This window comes from Dermacentor silvarum, chromosome 2 (genome assembly GCF_013339745.2).
Source record: "Dermacentor silvarum isolate Dsil-2018 chromosome 2, BIME_Dsil_1.4, whole genome shotgun sequence".
Classification (NCBI taxonomy): Eukaryota; Metazoa; Arthropoda; class Arachnida; order Ixodida; family Ixodidae; genus Dermacentor; species Dermacentor silvarum.
Window position 1 is genome coordinate 153,930,198 of NC_051155.1, and position 23,784 is coordinate 153,953,981.

General features: G+C 47.3%; 1 pseudogene; it reads right to left on the bottom strand.

The window, feature by feature from the left end:
* The window catches only part of LOC119441928 (uncharacterized), a 78,018-nt pseudogene extending 55,115 nt beyond the window's left edge, over nucleotides 1-22,903 (bottom strand).
* Between the last annotated feature and the right edge of the window lie 881 nt (nucleotides 22,904-23,784).

Below are 23,784 nucleotides of genomic sequence, written 5' to 3' on the forward strand. Positions count from 1 at the left end.
AGCGTTTATATCGCCCATACAGATAGTTTTAATGACCGATGATACTCAACATTTCATCAAACCTCACCTGTACTAGCTTTAATTTTTTTTATTTGTATTATTTTATCTTCCTTTTTTTGAAACTGAAACGTTCATCTTCGTTCATGACTTAAGGCATTATCGTACAAAACTCGTGGTAGCTAAGTCACCAGGCGATGAAAGCCGTTGTTTTTATGTCGAACGTAACAAAAGCCTTCGGGCAGAGTGCAGCCATGGCAACGAACCAGTTTTCGAGTCACCCTTCATTTGTAACAAAACTCAAGTCATCCAGCCCATCTGAAACAAACCCAAAGGTCGTCTCGCAAATTGTTTACGGGCCTCAGAAATTCCCAAGCGAGCCTGGGGAGAAAAGAAAAGCGCATTGGCTGTCACTGATTGAGTACACGAGCGAGTGCTTCAAGGACACGTTCCGACGGACGCAAAGGACGTTTAAGCGCGGGTCCTTGCCCTACAAATGCGAAATTTCGCATGGTCCGCAGCAAAAGCGATGCTCCTTCTGGTCACGCGCCCCACGCACTATTATCTGCCGTTCGAGAAGCTCCGCCTCCTTACTCAACACCCAATCGTCGTCTAACTGCGAGACGGCTTTCTATACTGCTGTGGGTTTCGACACGGCATCCGCATCTCCTGCACTCGAAGTGAATGGGTCCAATGTCATCGTTGTTCAGTCTAAGGCGGCACTTACGCTGGTCGAATAGACTAGCGTGTACTGCTGCTTGGTGATGACGTAATAAAATCGATACCCGATGACAGTGAAACAAAGACATCAAAATATAATCTTTCGTTTCATCTTTCGTTCTTGTATTTAATGCGAAGCATTCTTTAGCTGCCTCGTAGGGGTAGGGTAGGTCGGTCGGTCGGTACCGCGTCGATCGTAGGGATAGCCTAGCCCGCCTTTAACAAGTAAAGGCGCGGCAATTAATCCGGAGCCCTCCGTTATGTCATATTCAGCTTACTGTAGAGCGCAGCTTTGCGACGGTAAAGATAAGTCGACGGGTGCTCACACGAAGGCTTTACTTTGTCGATCTGCCACGTGCTACGGGTCACGACCGCACAATGGGGCTTGTATGTTCGGCGCCGGTCACGAAACTGGACCACTGCCGGCTGATTCGCATGGAGACCCCGGCTACCGGGCCAGCGTAATGAGGAACTCGTGCAGCGATCAATAATATCGTCCGCGAACCTCAAATTTATCATGCGCGGACATGCTCGTTCAGTAGGACGGATCGGCTGTAAGGATATCATCGTTAATTGCCCGGGTGTAGTTCGACGGGGAAAATCTGTAATGATAGCATTACATATTAGGGACCGCCTTTCACCTGGTCATTAATAATTCACAGGCTGTGCAATATGAATGAACGTTCTCCAGGCACTGTCATATTCGAATAGTTGGTTTTCGTTCCTAATTAAACCATACGTGTACCGATTTCGCGACCTATTTCACCTGAATTCAGCGGATTATAACGGCACTCGTTTCACTCTTCATTGCGCTTTCGACTACCGCCGGGTCTATCTCGATGCAAAGCAATTTTACTGTGTCGCTTGTACTTGCGCGTCGCTTTTACGAGAGTCTGCTGTTTTTGCATCGGCATGATGAACGTTGTCTCGTGAAACTTTTGCTTTGTGACAAGACCGTAGAACACAAGGTCTTGTCTACTATTCGTTTGTTGACGACAGAGAGACTTTACATGCTGCTTTAAGCCGACTTTAAGCCAAAGAAAAAATTTTACGGTCATGGACTCTGCCGTCATCCGCATAGAAAGTCACCGGAACACGGCCACACGTTTCAAAAACGATGGGATATGCGACCACCTTTGAATGCAAGGTCAATGCTGCGGTGCGTGCGCGCGGCACCAGTTTGTACCCACTTCCCTTTCCTTTCCTTTTCTTCCCTGTTCCCCAACCCTTAGTGAAGGGTATCAAACAAGGCGCAATCTAGTTAACCCCTCTGCCTTTTCATATCTTTCTTTCTGCTTCCTTTTCACCTGAACTATTATAAAGAGGCAACTCATCTAAAAATAAATGTTGACACTTTATGAATTGTCCATGCACTTCTTCTAGATCGTATTGCCTTCTTACGGACGTTATTGCAAATATGTAACGTGTATACGGCTATACAACGTGTGTATAACTTTTATCTGTCGATTCGCGAGAGTTCCTAAAAAAAGTCTATTTTCTTTCATCTACCATTGACATTTTCGTACAGCTCGTTTGCAGAAAATGTGTAGTAGTGATGGGCCTCTCTCTCACAGGCTGTCTTAATAAACATATCGAGTGTATCATATTGTTACAAAGTGTCACAGCCACGGAAAAACTAGGAAAACGAGAGAAGAGAAAGAAGAGGACGACGTTGTTGCTCCTACGATTCCTGTTGCTTCCCTCGTTTTTCCGTGGCTGCGACACTTTGTAACAATATCGTCGCAACGCAGTAAAACAGGAGACATGATCTCGGTAGTACAGAGACCATCTCTATATTTTGGGAGCTGATGAGTCAACCTCGTCTTCCTCGGAAGGCCGGTGGGCTCAGTCCATGTTCCTTGCTTCGTTGTACTCGACATTCTAGCTTTCGACATTCTAATATTCGCGGAATATCATCTGTAGATGTTCCCTAGACTCTATGTAACGTTCCTACGATGGGGAGAGAGGCAGCATACCGGATCTTCCCATCTGGTTAACCTCCCTGCCTTTCCCCTTTCTTCTGTCTCTCACTCTCTATGTAACCTTTCTGAAAACCCACAGCGTACGCTACTTGCCGCCTGCGCCATGAAAGTCGTGTTAAACGGTGAATACAGTATAAAATTCCTTTACACTGCATACGAAAAAAAAAAAAAACTTTGTCTTTTTCAGAAGCACTATGCTAAAGAATCTATCTCACGCGCTTGATGACACGATGAACTGCGTCAAAAGTTCTCTTTCCTCATCATGTAACAAGAGTTATCGAGAGCGTTCCCAAATATATACACGCTTAGGCCAAGACTCTTCCGCTTCCTGCTTTTTCCAACTGTTATGCGAAAGTGGTGTTCCTCGAATAGCCACGCCAGGAGGGCTACACTGCTAGTGTCACCACAATAACGTAACGAACAAAGGCAGCAGAGAAGCCCTCGAAAACAAAGAGACCGGTGGCCACCTTTTCGTTGCCCGCCGACGAGAAACGAGATGCTTTCCGTTACAAAGACTCGGCTACTGCCAGACACCGCCGACACCGTCGCCGGCCCTTAAGAACGTGAGCGAGACACCGGTTATAGGACTCGGTCGGTGCGCATTCTTCGCGTGAAGAACAACGCCGGGTGTACGAAAAGTAAGGCAAGGTCCCGAGCAGACGACGCTCTCGCACCTCTGCGTTTGTGGCATGTCTATTCTACGTGTCTCCAGATATTTTTAAAGTCTTTTTGCACTGTTTCTTCGATCACATCTATGCATCAGCAGCTAGCTTCCGCAAGTAACGCTGGCGTCCTCGTCGCCGTCTCCGGCTATGCGAAGAATGCAAGAGAGACACAAGAACTTCGCCGGTTGGACAGCCACAGTTATAATAGAATACCTTACCGACAGGTGCGAAAAGTGAGGCAAGGTCCACACCTGTACGCGTGAGAAGAAAACAAGGTGTCCTGACAGTTCAAGCATCTGTAAGGTTCCGGCGCCTGCGAACGCAATTTGTTTTCGCGGCTCCCACGCTCTGCATACTTCCCGCGTCAACAGACACGACAGAAGTGCACCCGTTTCTTTCTTTTTAGATTGCTTTCTTTTCATGCCGAACTCGTTTCCTTCCGCCACGGCTGTATATACACTTATTACGTACTCTGCACTGCCTCAAGCGAACGCACTGCTCGAGGGGGGGGGTCTCGTGTAGGGGACGTGCTCAGTTTGTCGCCAGTCGTGCGTATTGAAGCACGGCACAGTACAAAGGTGTGTACAAGCGTGTGTACCCGCGCAATGCCGCAGCGGAGATAGAACGTCCTTGCCGACCAGAAAAAAAAATTTGCGCAATCGGTGCATTCCTGCTCTGTGCGTGCGCGGAAGGCTAAAAGACGGCGGGGCCATATCGCCACTAATCTCGATCGTGCGAGCCGCGGAAACGTATACATGCAGCAGGGTCTGAGCGGTGGCCGTATACGGGGCGGCAGCTCGTAAGCACTCAGTCCGTGAGCACGCGCGCGTGCGCGCGAGCCTTATCGAGATAAAGTATTCGGTAAACGCCAAATATCTACTCACGCGCGCTCACGCGCGCAGATCATGTGGGTCGGTCGGCCGGCCGCGCGCTCGCTGCCACTTTGCGGTCTTGTCACCGCGGCCAGGCCAGGCCAGCCGCGTTTCTGCATGCGGCAACAGCCGAAGGCGAGAGAGGGAGAGAGAAATACCTGGAGCCATACGGCTGTGCGCTCCATTACAATGACCGCAGCCCGAGGGTGCGTGCAAGCGCGAGCTGCTCGTAAGCACGCAAACGCTCGATCTCGTTGCTGGCACATTACACGTCAAGGCGTCGGCGCTGCACCGATATCTTAAGAAAAAAAGAACAAAAAGGAAAAAAGGAGCAAATAAACGTGTCCGGTTTCCACGGCGAAAAGTGTCGGTGAAGGAGGGCGAGCTAGCACGTATAGTATATGCACGCATTGCTCGAGACGAAGGCTAGAACAAGAAAATAAAGATCGAACCTTCATTAAACGTTCGTCTTTTTTTGTTGTTTTTTATGCTCCTTGCTCGGACGGCCCGGACTTTTGCGTTATTACGTGGATGCTGATCAACGCGCCCGAATAGCGTGGGGGAATAAGGCCGGAACTTTATAGAGTGAGAAAAATAAAAACCAAGAGAATTAGAAATATGCGTGCCTAGGGAGTGAAATTTTTGCAATAGTTGACGGAATTGACACGAAGGGGGTTGGAGGAGGAGGAGGAGGGTAGGAATTAAAGGAGAGCTGCCAGCATGCTGTATACTGCTTCGCCTATAGCCGAACGCGAGATCGCTGTGTTTCCGTAATTGCTGAGCGGCTGCCGCCGCGCAGGCGTTATATGCCTACAAGGTGGGCAGTTGCGACGGCTTCGCTGAAGGATAATTCGACGGAATAATTGGCGCGCCCCATATAATCTTCGCGGTGCATGAGATGACGATAAGGCTTTAGTTCGGCGCATAGGCGGCGTGCACGCTGCGTAGGATGGAGGCCCAAATCGATAATATTATGAAACGAACCTGCGGGCGGATCTTTCGGCACCTCAGATTGTCTTTCTTTAATACCGACAGGTGGAGAAATGAGGTAAGGTGCTTATTGACGAAACTGTGGTTTCGCTATCTATATCGCAGGAGGCCGACTTCCGGGCTACATTAGCCGCCGCCAAGCAGTTAATTCTCGTCAGAAGCGTCTTACCCTCCTCGCCTTTTCTGTCGTTCAGGGATCTTTCTGATTCCAGCTCTGCTCAGAATCGACATAAACGGCCGCGGTAGATACGCGACTATGGTGTTGCGATGGTGAACTTGAGGTCGAGCGTTCGATCCCGGTGCGGAAGCCATATTTCGATGCGGGCGAAATTCATAAATTCTCGAATACATTAAATTTAGATGCAAGTTAAAGAACTCCGCGCAATCCAAATAAATCCAGACTCCCTCATTACGGCGTGCGTCATAATCACATCTCGGTTATCGTAGTATGCATACGAAAATATTGACGGTATATCTTGTTAACAATTAAATCTCGCCAAAATCGCATCTTACGCAAGAAAATGTGGCTGCTTCGTGTCAAGAACGAGTTCATGGCGCGAAGCACAGCGCGGCACAGGATATGAGAAGACAAGCGCTCACAGAAACTCTAATTCAAAACGTGTGCGGCTGGTAGCGAGATATTGGCTAATCTGCAGATCTGCGTCGTCAAATGAGAAATGTGAGTCGGGCAGGTCAGGGACAACTTTACTTTGAGTGTGAATTAAAAAAAATTAAATTATGGGGTTTTACGTGCCAAAACCAGTTCTGATTATGAGGCACGCCGTAGTGGGGGACTCCGGAAATTTGGACCACCTGGGGTTCTTTAACGTGCACCTTGAGTGTGAATTAAGTTCTCTTACCACGTCACATAGGCGGTGTTTGGGGAACGACCTATCATTTGACTGACCTATTCCTTTTGTTTACAGTTTCATTGTAGCATCGAACCAGCCCTTTGGTAATCACGCCTTTTCCCACTTCTCTTTCTCAGTCCGGCCAAACTTTCGTACAACACAGATCGGCAACAGAAGAGGCCCCAAAGTTCATTACTCCAAACATCACTAAAGTTAACGCTTTCAAGTTAACCTACAATAAACATAGTCGTAAGCAGTAACACAGAAGTCAAGAAAAAATACGAATGAGGGAGTCCGTCATGAGCGCGAGATCATGCCTCACAGAGAAGCCCACACGCAACCATGGAGCGGATGGACCCCGACCAACGCGTTAATTCACAGCGTGCGAAAAGAAAAAAAGAAAAAAAGAAAAGAAACGACTTCAGCTCGGAGGAGCCAGCATACCTACAAGAGGACTCGTCTTCGTCGGGACGACAGCTGTTTTCCTTGACAGGTGTTATACATACACCTCTGTGCTGTTTGAATAACAACTGCACTAGTTTTCTATGCCGCATTCTGGGGCTAACTATGTGCCACCAATCAAATATTCGTCCTCTAATTCTAATCATTTAAACGTAGCGTTCGGCATCCCGTTAGCGCAATCGCAAGACGTCCTGCAAACAGTGGTGAACTGCTGCAAACAACCTAAGGTATATTGGACAGGCCCGCCGCGGTTGCGTAGTGGCTCTGTATAGTTGCGCTGTTGAACGCGAGGAAGTGGGTTCGAGTGCCAGCGGCGGCATTCTTGTGGACGCAGAATGCATGACCACTCGTGTTCTTGCATTCGGTAGCACGTTGAAGAACCCTCAGGGGGTCTAAAAAAATTGATGCCCTTCATTATATGGCGTCCCTCAAACCAGCTGTGCAGTTTCGGGACGTTGAGCTCTACAATTTAATTGTTTCTTGTTCTTTCTTTGTTTCCTGGTTTTTCGTTTCTCGTTCTTTTTTTTTCCTTCTTTTTTTAAGCGTGAAGTTCGGAAAGTGCTTATAGTAACTGTAGTAGTATTCGATAGCAGCGTGCCGTGTCCTCTGTGCCTTCTCGTAACTTACTGCTTTCATCAAAAGATCTACCTGTTTTGTCACATGGTATCAACTATCTCTACAGCCTAGGAATATCTCTCTCGGGAAACGCTTAACCGATCTCCTTCGGCAGCTTTGCGCTTTCGCGCATAGCAGCACGCCCGCACGCCGCTCGTGCACCGGTTGGGCGGTGATGAACATCACGGTCTCGTTAACAGCGCTCGGCGGACGGGCACAGTCCTTGTCCCACTGTTGCGGTGAGTCCTCGCTCACGGCTCAGCCTTCCTTGGCAAAATTTCGTGACCCGCTTAATGCGAAACGTGGGTGGCGCGCCACGGTTGCGGATCCGGCGCTGACGGTCTGACAGCCGTCGAGAACAGACAAGTTCTCAAATTAGAAAAGAAAAAAAAGGATATCTCTTTCTGGCCGAGCTGACTCATCGCTGGTACTTTAAAAGTGGCTCAAGAACACAACGCTGCACAGATTACTGATTAAAATGTCGCCGCGCCGATATATGGTTCAGTCACGCAACAATAAAAGAAAAATATTGACTTTGCCATACTTTCTTTTCCCCACTCGGTGCGTGATCGCCACTCTGTCTTACTGACCACTGGGCTCACCGCTTTTAAAGCGAAGTTTTGTTTGCTTACTTTCTCGGGTTTGGAGTGGTCTGCTGAGTCGGTCAAAGTCGGTCAATATCTCGGCGGATATGTTTAGGGATACATATGCGAAGGTCATAATTGTGCGCCGAGTGCTAGTATGAGAGAACGGGCTTGTAATAACTCTCGTACGCTGACCGACAAAGTAGTGCGAGTCAGCAAATCTCTGTTCTGCGAAAAACAACAAAATAAAACAATAAAAAAACATTTCTGCGTAAAACCTGAACAAATAATGTCGGCTCACAAGTACCTCCAAAGCACACCGACCAGTTCGTGGAATGACGCATTGTATTGAATGAATTCTTCGATTTACTTGATTTTTATTGATTGATTGATTGATTGATTGATTGATTGATTGATTAATCGATCTATCCATCGATTGGCTAATGTGTCACTGAGTGTGTGCCCGCTCTTGGCAAGAATGGACACGTGTCACTGTGATACAAGAAACACAGAATCCTTGAATGTAGCGAGATACGTGCCGTATACTGCTCTGTGCGTATACACCTGCCGTCCCCGTTATTCCCTCATCGAGCGTCGCCTTCGTGCTCGTGACGATCGCTGCGGAGGCGTCTCACACTGGACACACCCGCCTGACTTGATGTTTTCATTTTGGCATGGCTTGTGAGCTGTGTAGTGCATCTACGTAAAATTTGCACGATACTGAATTTATGACCGCTGTGGAGGGAGGAAGAAAGAGAAAGACAGAAGGCGGGGAGGTTAACCAGAATAACGTCCGGTTGGCTACCTTACAACGGGCGAATGGGAAAGCGGAACACAAAGATGACACAGAGAGAGAGAGGGTAGGGAAGGAAGGAAAGAAGGAAATTAGTGGTGAATTCGCTGACGCGTGTGACCTTGCACTATTAGTCAAAGACGTTCACACAAGCCCGTCGTCCTCAAGAAGCACAAAAGTGCCTCCACCGTTTTGTGGGTGGTGGATAAACATAAACATTACATGAGGTTGCACGCGGCCAAAAAGAAAAAGAAAATAAAAGTAAGCATAATTCTATACGCAACGCCGTTAGTTGTACAGGACTTGGCCGCTTCACTAAAACTACGCTTTTTTTTCTGCGTCTATCTAATAAGAAAAGCAAGGCTATTGATCTTGTGAGTCCACCAAGCGGCTCAGCAATAGCACGGTAGGTTCACCTCAATACAGATGCTTTAGGGTTGTAGAATCAGCCGGCCTCATTCCTTATCTAACTTCACGAGATTGCTATAACGAGATAGCTTCGCAAGATTGCTATAACGTGGCCTACAACGCGCGCTATTTACCACTGGTCAGTCGCTTATGCTGTCTCAAGGTAAAAAAAAAAAACAAGCGTGTTGGCGCCAATGTACGACGATTCATTCCGTTTCTTAGATGATGGAAGAACGTTCAGAATAGAGCCTTTGGTCGGAAAAGACCTTTCTCACGCATGCGCAGAATATATTTGCAAATGGTCCATTAGTGGATATGGGACTTATGGGGCAGCTGAGTGTTTTCTTAAATGGGTTGAAACTAATGCCATAGCAATGGTGGTGCGTATCGAAGTTTTCTTGAAGCTGCGGTTCAAAGCACATTCTAATATTACGAGTTCACGGACGCGCCACTAAGAAACATGAACTCAACATTTCCAACTTAACTACTTTCTGGAGCATTAAGTGCCAAAACCACGATCTGATTAAGAGCACGCTATATTTAGGGACTCCGGATTAACTTCGACCATCTGGAGTTCTTTACCGTGCACCTAACTTCTAAGTAGCACAGTTCCATTTCACCCACATCAAAATGCAGCCACCGATGCCTCTGCGGCCGGTACTTGCCATATTTAAAAAAACGAAAAGACACACGAACATGTCCAAGCCCAAACCCGACAAGCGATTAGAAAAAGGTTCGCGAACGAGATCGATAAGGAGACAATCAATCAGAAATAAAGGTTCTGGCGAGTGATTTCAAAAGAAAAGCAGTTTGTCGCAGTGCCAAAGACCGTATCACCATTCCGAAATTAAGCGATCGGAGCTACAGTTTGAGCTCATTCGCGGTCTGGTTGACGGAGCACTTGCCCGAAGCAGCGGAAAACCACTATCTCCTGTTCTGGCCCCACTATACGTACGGTGCGGCGCAATACAACGCGTACACCGCGTTGACACGCGAAGTATACATATTACTTCAGCAGATTCTACAACGTGTTCACAATATTCATCGCCTAAGCCTCTCGCTTATCGCTCATGGTAACCCTACTCTCTCTGAAAACATGCTATCGTCGCTTTGCGCACACGGGAACCCCACTTTTCCGCGATAAACGAATGGGCGGCGACGACGATGGTGACCACCCGCTTCGAAAGAACCGCCGAAGCGTCAACGCGTGTGCTTCCCTATACAACGAATCCTGACGCGCACCAACCACCAATTATCGGAGCGCGACGCGCGTTTCACGTCCACCTGTCAAGTTTAATGAAGATAAAGCGCGCCAAGGTGGGCGCGAGCCCCTTTCGGTCCGTGCCGTTTCCGGGTTACGGGGACGAAGAAGGTTATGCGCCAATACACCTCGCTCCAGAATGCCAGCCACACATTATGTGCTGCAACATGTTGCGATACACGCCACCATACACTGCAGTATCGCATGAAGCGTGCTTCGCCCTGCGTGTACACGGTTGTTTCGCGCCTTCCTTTTGGCCGTAAAGCGAAGCAAATACGAGGGCGGCTCTCTTTTATCTGCTTGATTGAAGACAGTCCTTACGACGGCAATCAAGAAACGCGGTTGTCCGTTCTACTTCGCGTTGTTTTCCAACCGATTATATGCCACGCCCTGAGACAAGGTTTACTTGTTTCCGTGCCGAACCGCGTACAGCCGTATGGGAGCGTGGAGCAACGTGAGAAAACTGCAAATGGCAAGAAGCTCGTGATAGGTCCGTGGCGCGCCTAACTGCTGCTATACCAAAACGACGCAGTTTCACCAAGTCCAGATCCGGAGCGAAACCTTCGCTCCTGCCTGTTCGTCCGCGTAAAACAGTTCTCTATATAGCACGCAACGAGCGGCGTGAGGCTCGCTATATACAAAAGGCATTTCGTATATGCTCCTTCCTAAGAGCTATATAAAATACAAAGCGACGAAGGAATGAACGAAGGCCACCACTGCGTGTGGCGTGCAAACAGTGCCAGTGCTTGGAGATCGTCTGAGAACTCACGCAATTGCGATGCCGGTGTAATGAATAGCCAAAAACCGCGCCGCACGCGCAGTTGCCATCCTTGAAGGCGGATAATGACGCCCGATTTGAATGCAGCGCTCCCAAATGGCGTGCTTGATGGCGCGTTCCGGCTTCCCCTTCCGTCCGTCGACACATTATAATGTCGCCGCATTTAGATCTCCGTTCCGATCTGTTTTGTCTCTGGTCTCTTCGGGTTTTCCTCCCCAAAGCTGGTGGTGCGAGCCAAAGAAAGAAAGAAAGAAAGAAAGAAAGAAAGAAAGAAGAGAGAGAAAGAAAGAAAGAAAGAAGAAAGAAAGAAAAGAAAGAAAGGAAGAAAGTTTTCCTCATTTTAGCCGCCGTCCCGACACCTGTTGAAAAAGGAAGACAGAAAGAAAAGTAGAAGCCCGTGCGGTCCAAGCACCGTGGAAAAACCTCATCGACCATTCAAGAAAAGGGGTGTTGGCCGCCGGCCCGCGCTTTGGGACGTGGGTGGCTGTGAACAATGGTCACTCGTCGATCAGCTGCCTAGGGCAGCCGGCTGGAGCAGCACGTCGCGCGTTTATAACGGGCGGGCGAGCGCACACCCAGCAGTGTGTAGCCACGAAGGGCTCGCGAGTTACTGTATACAACGCAGCGTGAAGCCGCTTTTGGCTGCGGGGCGAGCCGCGCGTCTCGCTTCCCGTTCCAGCCAGAGCGCGCGGAATGCAGCCTCCTCGCAATGCCGTTGTTGTTACGAGGTCGCGAGACCTTGGTGTCCGCCGCAGGCCACGGCGTCTTGCGGTCTGCGGCACGTCCTTTGGAGGTCGTCGATGGCGGAGCGCGATTGACTTCCGCGCGCGCACGCCGAGGCGAGAGGACGAGCATGCTCGCCCGCTGCTGCTGCTGCTGCCACAGGCGTTGCCCCTACGTGCTCGCCACTGCTGTTGCACGCTGAGCAGCTGCTTTAATTGCTTTGCCTCTCGTCGTGTTTCTAGCGTGTGCGGTCGGTGGAACGCGCGCCCATCTGTATCATGCCTCGACGTACCGCTTGCAGCGGCGTGAATGGAAATGGGGGAGAAACAAGAACTGCCCTTCAGCAATTTGCCAACAAGAAAGCTCGGCTTTGGAAGGTCCCAAGTGATTCTTCTTACGCGGATAGGAAATCAAATGATAAAGCACTTCAACAACGGCTGGCCAGAAAGTTTAACGGTGGAAGGTACCAAAGGGTTCTCAGGTGGGGTACGAGAAAGGGAAACCCGAGTAATGAGGAACTTGGCGTCGACCGATTTCCGGCGCGATCGGGTTTTCTCTTCCACGAAAGAGGTCCAGCGCTGTCCTTAATGTACCGCGTCGAACAAATAAAAAAAAAAAAACTAAACCCCAATAACCTCTGTTGTTCGCCGGCACTGTTCCATCTACGCATAGCGCGGCCACATAGATTGCAGTGTAAGCGTCATAAAAGCACGGATGGCGCCATCGGTACCTTGCGGGCACTGGCGGACCGCGATGAATGCAAGGTTGGCACCTATTCGGAAGGGCGTCAGCAGTGTTGGCGAGGTGGACGTTGTGGATTCAGCCCCGCTGATATAAATCCTGGAAATTAACAAGTATGTATCCTCTATAGCTGTGTGCAATTACTCCCCGTGCGTGAGTCTTGCGTAAGCTTTTGAGGCAACCGCAACAACCCGCGACCCTGGAAGCATTCTGTCTGTTGCCAATGTTAAAATGCGCAAACCTAGAGGAGCATTTAGCGGACTGTGAGCTATCTCTCTCACATGCAATTTCGAAACCGCTGGCAATGACCACTTCATTTAGAATTCAGCTATGTAGCAATGAAAAATGCTATACTTTGGCGCTCCGAGAAAGTGTGCAGATAACATGGCCAACTTGTCGTTCGAACAACTTGTCATTGCGAATACACTGTTATCGTTAGGAGGTGCAACAAATAGGTTTACCTTAGCTCGTTACTGCACCATTACTATGAATTCTTCGCAATGCCTTTTTGTACTTACTACTCAGAGCATAACGACAACGGACGGTCAGAAGCAAGTTGTAGTTTCAGTTTTAGTTTATTGCACATAATAAGCGTGCAAAATGTGGATTGTACGCATGCAGAGGAAGGTCCCAGAATCAAAGACTGTAAAGGGGAGCTCCCGTTAACATTGTAAAGTTACATATAGTTGCTGTGTATTGAATACGCAGCAGCTGTACGCAATTAAAAAATTAATGCGTATCACTGGAGTTACTAGCTAACCCTAAAATATTATTTTTATTAACACAGAACAAATATTGTCAACAAAACATTGTGTGCAAAAATTTACGGAGGTTTGATTTATGTTTGTAATAGGCAGGTGGTATTTCTTAAGATTAGATGGTGATGAATTCCACAGCAACGTGTCTGAACACTTGGTAATAAATTTGCCACAATTATTTGTAGGTTTCGGTAATAAGTAGTTGTTAGAAGCGAATCGAATGGACCTTGAGTGAGGAAACAACTGGCTGTTAGTAATTATAGGAAAGGAGAGGTCTGTACTTAAATAATTATGTAGAATTATTCCAAGCTAATATCTCTTTCCTTTCTGTACTCAAAAAAAAAGATACCATGAGAATTGAGCAACGGAGAAGCATTTGATGTGTAACTGATACGTGTGATAATGCGAACTGCCTGATCTTAGGTGAGTGAATTCAGACAGCGTAATATGCATCGGAAATCAAACAAAACAAGAGATGCAATAGTAGCACGCATTTTTCAGAGATTACACGATCGTTCCGCATTAACTAACACATATGAAATGTCATAGCGAGCTTCCCGGGCACCGCTATCTTCTACGTGGCTGCGAATATCAAAACTGATTCATTACATGCTGCCAAGTAACCTATTTTTTTTTAAATCCCGTCCTTAGCCAACTGGAATGGGAGACCTTTCACTGAGAACGATACCATAGAACCTCGGACTCGCACATTGCAGGAGCTGAAAGCTAACGGACGCTGCAGCGGTTTCTGAAGCCAAGCGTATTGATACAGCGAGTATCTGTGAGGCAGTTAGGTTACTTGCGTCTCCAGCACACCTGAACTATGTCCTCTCTTCTCCTCAAGAGGCCAGTATGGTTATTCATTTCAGAATTAAAATGCGGTTACAGGCGTGCCTCGAAAGATGAGACACGGGTAAGAAGCAGACGACGAACGGCGAGAGAGCGAGAGAGTACAAAGAATCAAGTTACGTAGGTGAGCATCCGAGTTGACTACCGTACCAGGCAATTCGAAAAATTAGAATAGAAAGAAATGTGTAGAAAAGTCCTAAGTTCGATTCCTCGCTGTGGCGGCCGCATCATCATCGTCATCATTGTTGTCGTCATCGTCATCCGCCTATTTTTATGTTCACTCCAGGACGACGGCCTCTTCCAGGGATATGCAAGTGGTGTCCCGGTGAAGCACCCCAGCTGGTCGATATTTTTGTGAAACATTCCTCTATACGCCGCACTTCATAGATGGGACCTTGCTTAGGAATGTTGCAGTGCATCAGCCGTCATAACCTTCGGGTATACTCGCGTCTTAGCACGTACGCGCTGATTGGCACAATATTTAATCCCTGAACTGTCCGTGCTCCGCCCTCGACATTTAGCCATTAATGCATATCATATCAATAAAAAAATGCGTGACCGCGATCTTTGCATCTTTGCCTTCTTTCTCACTCCCTGAGTTTGCGAACGCATCGTGAATTCACCTACAAGCATCTCAGCAAACTCACTTGCAATCGTCTATCAAGCAATAAGGCGGCTTATTTTGCTCATCACGTCACGTCATTGGAACAAGAAATAAATTTAAATGAACTCAAAACAGCCACTGAGTGGATTATATACTGAAACAAGAGAAGAAGATAGAAAGATCGAAAGAAAAAAACACCAGGAAGGTTGACAGGTGGACCAGATTGATGTCGTGTGTGGTCTACCCGACGCCTGAGGGACGTACGGTGTGAGGGCGTAGAAAAAGAAAAACCGGGACAGAGTGAACACTGCGCGCACTCGTAATGATACCAGCAAAACCAGAGGCGGCTGCTGTATGGGTAAGGTATAGCACTCAAAAACCGCAGTAGCAATCTCTCTCTGTCTCTTTCTTTTTTCCTTGTCATTTCTCAGCGTCAGTGATATATGGACACGGTCCTTGTATTCTTGCCTGTGAAAGCGGCCTAGAATTGAACCAGTCGAAGATAGTCCATGGCCATAATTACAACAATGCGGCCCCTACGTGGATGGCCCTGGTGTCCAGCGACACATTCCGTGCTCGGCCCCAGTCACCCTTCAAGAAGCGCTCGCGACGCATCACATGATATCGCGGGGCGAGAGGACTCTGATTAACCTGCGGTCCCTTCCTCATCCGCTCTTCTTTGCTCTCGCTTGTGGCAACGCTTCGCACATACCAACGCGCCACTGCCCTAACTCCCACGGGCTGAGTGCAAGGGAGCGCGGATCGACACGGTTTCTTTGTCTGACTCGGTTCTCGGGTCGTAAGTCCGGCGGCCCCTGATTGTAACTGAGCCGCACAGTGACCCCGTTCCGAATCAATCAAGTTCCAATATCCCGCGCACTCGAGAAAATTTCAGAGCGAAATATTCATTATAGAACCACAGAAGCTGCGCCCGTCGCGCGAAATGCGGCTGAATTTGGGAGTGACTTAAGGCGTGAATAAAATTTCAGTAAGGAATAAATTGAGGACAGAAAAAAAAGATTGCTGCCAATTTCATCGAAACACAACGTTAGGTTCTTTGCACGCAGCGTTCATTCCGCGTGCGAGCAATACATGAAAACCTACACACCGTGATGGCATAGTGATGGATACACTAGAAAATTATTAATTATAGAACTGTGTTTATATTCAAATCATGGAGCACACGATGTCGGTGTAATGAGCGTCGGCGCAAATTGTATATGAAATAAAAAAAACACCAATCTATACGCGTGCAGAAACGTCCGTTCAAACCACAGCGCGTCATTCCGAATAGCAAGAAGTTACATGGAAAGTTGGGCGCGCTTTTACGTATAGACCAAAGCCTTTGTTACGCGTCAGGAATCGAAAGCATGAGGCAGCCCTGCTCGGCCAATCAAATGGTACGAGTCGCGGGTGTCTGAAAAGTAAATATATAGTCAATTTCCGTCAACCCGCGGACAGCCAAATCAGCCAAGCAAAATAGTTCATTTTACAACGCCCGTGTGATTCTCTAAGTTCTCCACTCGTACGAACGGAACCTTGTACGCATGACAAGCAGTCGGATTCGTCACGCTTATCACAGCTTCCAGCTTTTCTGTTCCACTTCGATCTCATTCGGCGAACAAATCGCGAACATCTCTCCTGGCGCACGTAGAGGTACGAAATGGCCTTTAGAGTTCCCGACTCTCTACCGCGAATTCCCCCAGAGCGATTCACTTATCTGAGCGCAGTTTTACTGCCCGCCTTTTTAAAGAAGCCGTGACGGCCCCCGAACAGAAAGAAAGTTCAAAACATCGGACGCGTCCCACATAGCCTGCGCGAGCACAGCCTTTTCCATGCATAGCACGGGTATAAACATGTCACTTCCGTATAGTGAATGCGACGACCGCAACGCGCTTCTTTCATTTAACTACCCTCTTTCCCTCTCTTACTCTCCTCTCTCTTTGTCATTTATTGCCGCCGGGAGAGACTAACACGAACGCTCGCGTTGATGCCCCTTCTCCGTCGTCACACACTATACGCGGGCGTGCATGTATACTACGCGAACAGCGGGAAACCACACGTATACAGCGTTTTACGCATGCGCGCTCTTATTAATTAAGGTTAACCGCGTTTTCCTCATCGCCCTTTCTCTCCGTTTCGTTCTTGATAGTTTATTTGTTTGTTTGTTCGCTTTCGTGTGACTTCAAGCTTGACGGGCAGAAATTTAGGGCCACTGCGTCGTGCCCGAAAACAGCCGAAAAAAAAATAAAAACCCGCGGAACGAAAGCGAAACGCGTACCGTGTGGAAGTGGCACCGAAGCTGTATATCTGCGCAGCTCTACTAGTCGAGAAAGAATAAAAATTAACAAAACAAGAAAAACAAGCGAGTAAACTGGCTGAAACGTGTGTTTAACCTAGTAGTGCTACAGTGCTCATTAATTTTATTTTATTTTCTTCATTTTTATTATTTTGTCATTGCATGGCATGCAGCTACTATAGACACGGTTTGTCGCAGGCGTCGCGAAACCCCGGTTTTCACTTGAACAGCTGGTTTCGCTTTCCCGCAATGCATTAAGCGGACCTTAATGGGCTGCATGCCGCCGCGAGGAGTTTGGACCTGGAAAGAAAAGAGAGGCACTCGGCACGCAAGCGAGCAAGTTCGCCGAGGCTGAAAATCACGAAGAGAGAGTAGTCTTAGTTCGTTTCGTCTTGTTCTATTAATTAAACTAAATATAAGAAAAATAAGGAGGCCGCCAGACAGGTACGACGCATTGAAGAAGGAAAGAAATGTGCGGGAAGTGGATGCGGTCATTAAGTCTCGGAAGCTGAGTTATTGGACCGCTTCGCGAAACAGGAATTTTTATCGCCTCGGTCTGAACGAAGTTAGCAACACCTTCCGAATACGCGGCACTGCCGAAAGCGTTTATGCAGTGCCTAATACTGTCACGTTGACGCCGCGCAATATTCGTTAGACGCTTCTCAGAACGAGATGCGATTCGAACATTTGAGTTCGACTTTAGTTACTTTGTTCGACACACTAATAACATAGAGAGCAAGCGTGGATAAGTAGTATATTATACGCATGATTGAGAAAGGGAATTATCTGTTCTTAATGATGAATGTAACTTTTGAAATGATAGATGTACAGTTAAAGTTGTAATCCCCATAAAGAAAAGGCCTGTATCTGCGATCAATGGACTATAAATGATGCTGAATTAGTCACGCGTTATTTTATCTCTGCTCTCACATCAAACTGGGCAAGTTTGTTGAGATCTCTTGTTACGAGCCATTGCTACGGAACAACGTTGTCTACTGGTTTTTATCTCAGTCCGTGTCCTAAAAGTCGAGTTAACTGATCTTCGTTGGCAATTCTGATTTTTTTTCTATTGTATAAAGATAGAGTAGAAATAGTAGTAGTATATAGAGCCGAATTATGCGTTTTCTGCTCCATCGCTAATCGGGCATGGTCTTTCTATTGGATACAGATTCGCAAAAAAACGACTAGGTCTCCTTGTGTAAAAAAGCTGTTCTCGTACATCCGCATAAGAGATTTCACCTTACGAAGTTGTGGGCCTTTCTCTGCATTTTTCTTTTCGTTATCTCCTTCGTCTTCTCCTTTTATCTTTTTTTTTATCTCTCTTCTCTTTAAGCGAGTGGGAGTCGCGTCACTTTTAGTATACAATTGTGAGCCCGCTTCTCTTTGTCTCTCTGGGGTTTTTCTATATGTTCATATGAATAATCATAATCGTCATCTTCAATAAACGTGAAGTTGAAGGAAGATACACCACGAAAGAAAATCCGCTATCGTCAAAAGTTAACTCATCATTTTTTACGAGCACTCGGATTGTCGTCTACATATTACGCGTATTACACGCTGTAGATATGGCTCGCAGAAAACACACAATTCTCATTGTCCGTCAGGGCGAACTTTACAAACGGCACTATGGGCGTCGTAAGGTGAAATAATCGCTTACACGCGAAGATTCTTTCTGTCATCGTATGTTCATCATGCGACCAAATAAGACCGAGGAAGCCATATTGATTATGTGCAGCGGATTATAATTTGGGAAACACATACCTGTAATAAGCTCGGTATTATTTCACTGGCTGAAAGCCATTGTAAAACAAGAATCAACAACAAGAATCAGTAAACGTAAGGGTGTAAGCTCTTAAACCAGACAGTTAGCTTCTATTAGAGTTTACTAGCTTTCAAAGGCGTTGTTTCTATTCGCATTCAAGAAAACAGCGAGGCCGGCATTATACAACAATTGAAAAGACGAAAAAGACTTATTTCTATTCTTTATAGGTTGACTATAGATACCGCCCTATTGCCAACTTTAAGATGCAACAACTACAGTATTGCTGTTTTCTGTAGATATGCGCAATATTAAGCCACCCGTGTGACGCGGAGTGAGTGGCTTTAGTTGTAGTTCGGTGGGGGGTAACTCTTCTTTTGCGTTTGTACTTCTGTTCTGTGTTACACTATATATACCCCCTGCAAGAACAGAGTGTGCGCCTCCATGCACATATATTTCGAACGTTCCTTATGTCACGTCTTGTAATCTTCTTTTGATAATTGAACAAATTATTGTTTGTGAATAAGCCAGCGATACGATAGTGATCAAAATTCTCAATCTCATCCAAAGCACTCGATCACTGGTGCTTGGCTGATGTGACTAACCGTGCAAAATTGCAACAAGGCAGGCTACGCAGCTTTCCTTGACTCGTTTGCGGCGCTTCAATGAGGACGTTATTCAATTTTGTAATACGAGAAATTGTATGAATCTATACAGTACTCCACCTTCTCGTCTTTTTTTTTTTCTTTTTAAAGAAAAGCTAGACAGTCACCGGCATGTCAGAAGCTACGGGTGCTTCCTTTGATGACATAGTAAATAGGTAGACATGGCACAATCCTTCCATGCTCGGGGCCGATACCATACAAAGAACGCGTGCCTTTGAAGTCTCACTCCATGTGGGGCAGTTTGCATTGGCAGGCGGACGCCCCTACATCGGTTTGTATATTACATTGTCGCAGAAGCTGCATCGTACGAAGCATCAGCAGATCTGGTATATGCGAATATGTGCGTTCACTTGCACCCGTCATGAGTTTGTGTCGAGAGCAAAGGCGCCAGCGAAGCCAGTGGGATTATTTCAGCCGCTAGGCGTATCAGTAACACGCGCATGTGACACTGTTGAATACAGCAGCGAAGTTGTCGATGCGACGGACGTATAGCCCTTCAAACAATTTGTAGAAATTTACGACACATGCAACTTGATAGCTATAGTTTATTGTTAAATGAATCGCACGCTATGCATACAGTCATTTACACAGAATAGAAGGATATTTACCGCGTTTATGGCTTCGCACCTTTCGGCCTAAAAGCACCCATGATACACAAGGTTTCCAGGCTTGCACCAGCACGCCCATCGTCACCCACAGCTAATTATTAGCCCTGTTTGAACAAGAGCACGCACTTCATTACAACCATTATGTTGTGATTCATCATCGGAAATTATAAGGTTTTGCTTCTGGACTTCTTCGGCTAGGTTCTTCGTAGGTGAAGAGGGTATGGTTAATCGCCCTGCAAAGGGCAAGCGCTGTAATTATGAACGCGCCATCACATGTTGCGCCAAAAGCTTAATGCGGCTCGCGCTACTCCGCAAGACGGAAATCTCTCGAGGCAGTCCTGCAAGTCCTTCAAGATGGAGCGTCATGCATAGGTGAGTGCCATAATGTTCACACACACTACACAGACTACACGTGAAAGCAAATCTCAAACCACACCGCGAACTGGTTTCTTTCGTTATGCAAAGCAGTATGACAACGTTATGCTAATGTGTTTTTACTCGTGTTCACCGAAATAAAGCATTTACCGCTGTCCAGTTGAAGTGGCGCTCAATAAGAGAATATTTCATCGTGATAGCGAAAAGGAAAGGTGAGGAAATGCTTTGGGGCGAAACAAAGCAATAACAAACGAGTCGTGCGGACTGGGTCTATTTGCTATATGAATTGACTGCGCATTAGGTTAACTAAGAGATGTGTTGTGTAACTTGTTACTGTGGAACCCTTTTGCTATGTTCCCGGTAGTTCTTTTTTTTTCTAGATCTCGTCTGCGATGTCTCGACGTAATGATCGTATAAACACTCGTATATTGCATTCAGATTTTTTACCTCATGTTACGGGGCGGCCCCGCACCCTACATTACATTTTGGACATCATGGCCGGAGGAGGGTGGCACGAAGGATAGCACTTCGCCCAAGTTTTGTGATTGCGACGAGACCACAGTACATCTCCTCATCCACTGATGACGATGAAATACATAATTTTCGTGTTGGTTTAAGCCGACTGGATGACACAGCCTTCACAAAAGAAAAATATTGGCACCATAGACTCGGCCGTCATCGGCAAATGAAGACGCCAGATCACTGCTGCACTTTTCAAAGGATACTGAGTTGTGCGACCGCCTTTAGTTGCACGGTAAACGCTATTTGTGCTCGAGCATCACTTCTCATCTCTCTTCTCATCCCCCCTCCTTTTTTTTTTTGCTGCTACCTCCTCCCCCAGTGTAGGGTAGCAAAACAGGTGCAACCTGGTTAACCTCCCCTGCATTTTCTTTTTCTTTCTTTGTCTCTCTCTCGATGGACATCGTGGACTTCGTGGACATCGCTGGACATCGTAAATATGACGATGGGAAAAATAACCACAGAGTTTCCGAAACTAACATAGTGAAATCAGCCGGCGTTAGGCTCGCTTTCTTCCGAGCGGCATGGTTACGGAAAGACTCAGAACCACATGGCGCATCGTAGCCACCGCCGCGAAAATGGCCACCGAAGGTACGGCATTACAACTTTCACCGTCGTTCTCAGCCACTAGCTATCGCACCCAACACACATGAAACTCGGAAGCCGGTAATCATCATTAGCAATAACAACGACAACGCCTTAAAAAGGGAGTGTTAATCAAGTATACATATTGAGCATAATTAGGCGTTGTTAGAAAAAATAAAAAAAACTATTTTCAAACAATAACAACCTTGCCTTCATTCTTTTAAAAGTTTATGAGGATTCGCGTTCTCCTTGCTCTTTCGTGCACTAACATGAATAGAAATCCTGTTTAGAAGTCGCCCAACGCTTTCCCTTTGTCGGTCGGTTTCATATGTTCTCCACTGCCGCGTTTGTTTTGAGTGCACTCTGTGGCAGCTGGCGCACTGCACGTCGTTTACAGTTCAACAAGGCGAGTCTCGCTACTATGCGCTACGTTTTTTAATGATAATCTTCGGCCTGTCTCTCAAAATTGTTTGCTTCGTTATTCTCCTGTGAGAAAAGTAGATTGATTTGAGACGAGCCTATATGGTTTTTTCATGCACAAGAACTTCCACGCATTTGCGTTTCTCAAAAATGAGAAAGCGCGAGTGAACATGTCATGTGATTATAGATTGCGATCCCAGAATAAAGAAAATGCCGCCGTTATTCGACGAAGACGCCATTAATTCAGCTAGGTAAACGTGGAAAGACAGGCTACCGAAAATCCGGCTCTCGTGCGGTGAACAATTAAATAATAAGCCAATGTGGCTACGAAACATAATATCAGACAAAACTTATCATTACTATGCCCAACACATGCCAATTTTACTTTAACATTTTAACGACAGAAGCGAAAGAAATGTGTGCTTCGATATTACTTTTTTTTTATGAAACATACAATACCAAAAAATGAAAGAGATAACTCGCTTCAAAGAAAATCAAAGAAGGAATGCTCGGCATAGACCGCAAGACTAACTACTTTTGCGCAAGATGTTGCAGTCGATACCAGAAAAGTCCATACTTTCCAACTGATAAATTCATCACACAACTGAAACATCGAAGAAAATGCAGCCTGGTCTCACCTGAAGCAGCTTCATCCCGGCGATCTTGGCTGCGCGCCCGAAGCGAAAGCAAAATCAAAGCACAGCAAGAAGCGTCTGGCGAGAACCTAGACGTTCACACACGGAACACTCTCCGATCGACGGCGCCGAGCGGCGCTTTCAAATCACCGGCTGTAGCGGCGCGAGGTCCGAGTAGTAAAACGGCAGTCGGCGTCGACGCGAGCGAATCGCTTCGCTCTAACCCAACGAGTCGACGACGGTCGGTCGAGTCGTGTCGTGTCGAGAGGTAGCACCCTTTAGGAGTCCGCAAGGATCGATCTGCTGCTTCGCGAGAGGACTGCGGCGGCTGCTCTGGACGCGGAGTGCTTTTTGTCGCGCCGGCTGCGTCTGGCGGGGAAGAGTTTCTCGCCCCTTTACTTTTGCTTTCTTACACACACTACGGCTGCGGGCAAAGCGCTCTCGCACTTACACTTGCCCAACGAGGCCGCGCGGCTGCCTCCTCGCACCGCCCCGCTCTCTCTCACTTCGCCGCCAAACGCTCTCGCTACGTCGCTGCCCTGACCGCCGTGCATTCGGCACAGAAGCCACGCGTGAGAGTTCTCCGTGAGGGTCGCCTTCACTGCTGAACTCGGCGGTTCGCTCTTTCCCTTACAGCCTGCGCGCGTGTCATGCGAGTCAAGGTGGTGGCGGCCAACCTCACCGTACTGCCTGCTTTAACAACACCTAGCCCCCACCCCCTCATCCTCACACCATTTAGCACGTAAACCTTGCCTTTAACTCACCCCCCCGAGTTTCTGCGTCGCGTAACGTTTGCAATACCCAAAGGTGGGAGCAAAGCAGTAAACAGCGGCGGTGTTTCCTGCACATCGGTCGTGCTTGGTGGTGTGGCCTCGCGCGGCCGTTCCGCAATCCGCGCGCCGTTCGCTACACCAAAGGCGGCTATTCGAGTTCGTTTGGGTTATTCGTGATGAGCAGCGCGTACTGTCCCCTTCTCTCCTACGAACGTCGCCAGATTCTTTCTTCGCCCCTCCCCCTCTTTCCACCTACCATCTCTCATTCATTATTTTATTACTTTTTTTTCCTGAGTTACCAGCGCTTTTGTATTGAAATGATTCGCTTTCATTGAAAAGAGAAAAGGAGCGGGAAGCCGGACGATGTAGAGAAGATCTATTGGTGGAGAGGCGTGATTGGGCCGCGTGCATTAAGCGCGAGTGACGCAAACTTTCGCTCTCTCTCTCTTTCTCTCTCTCTATTTCCGGTGTCCTAATGACGGCAGACGTTCAG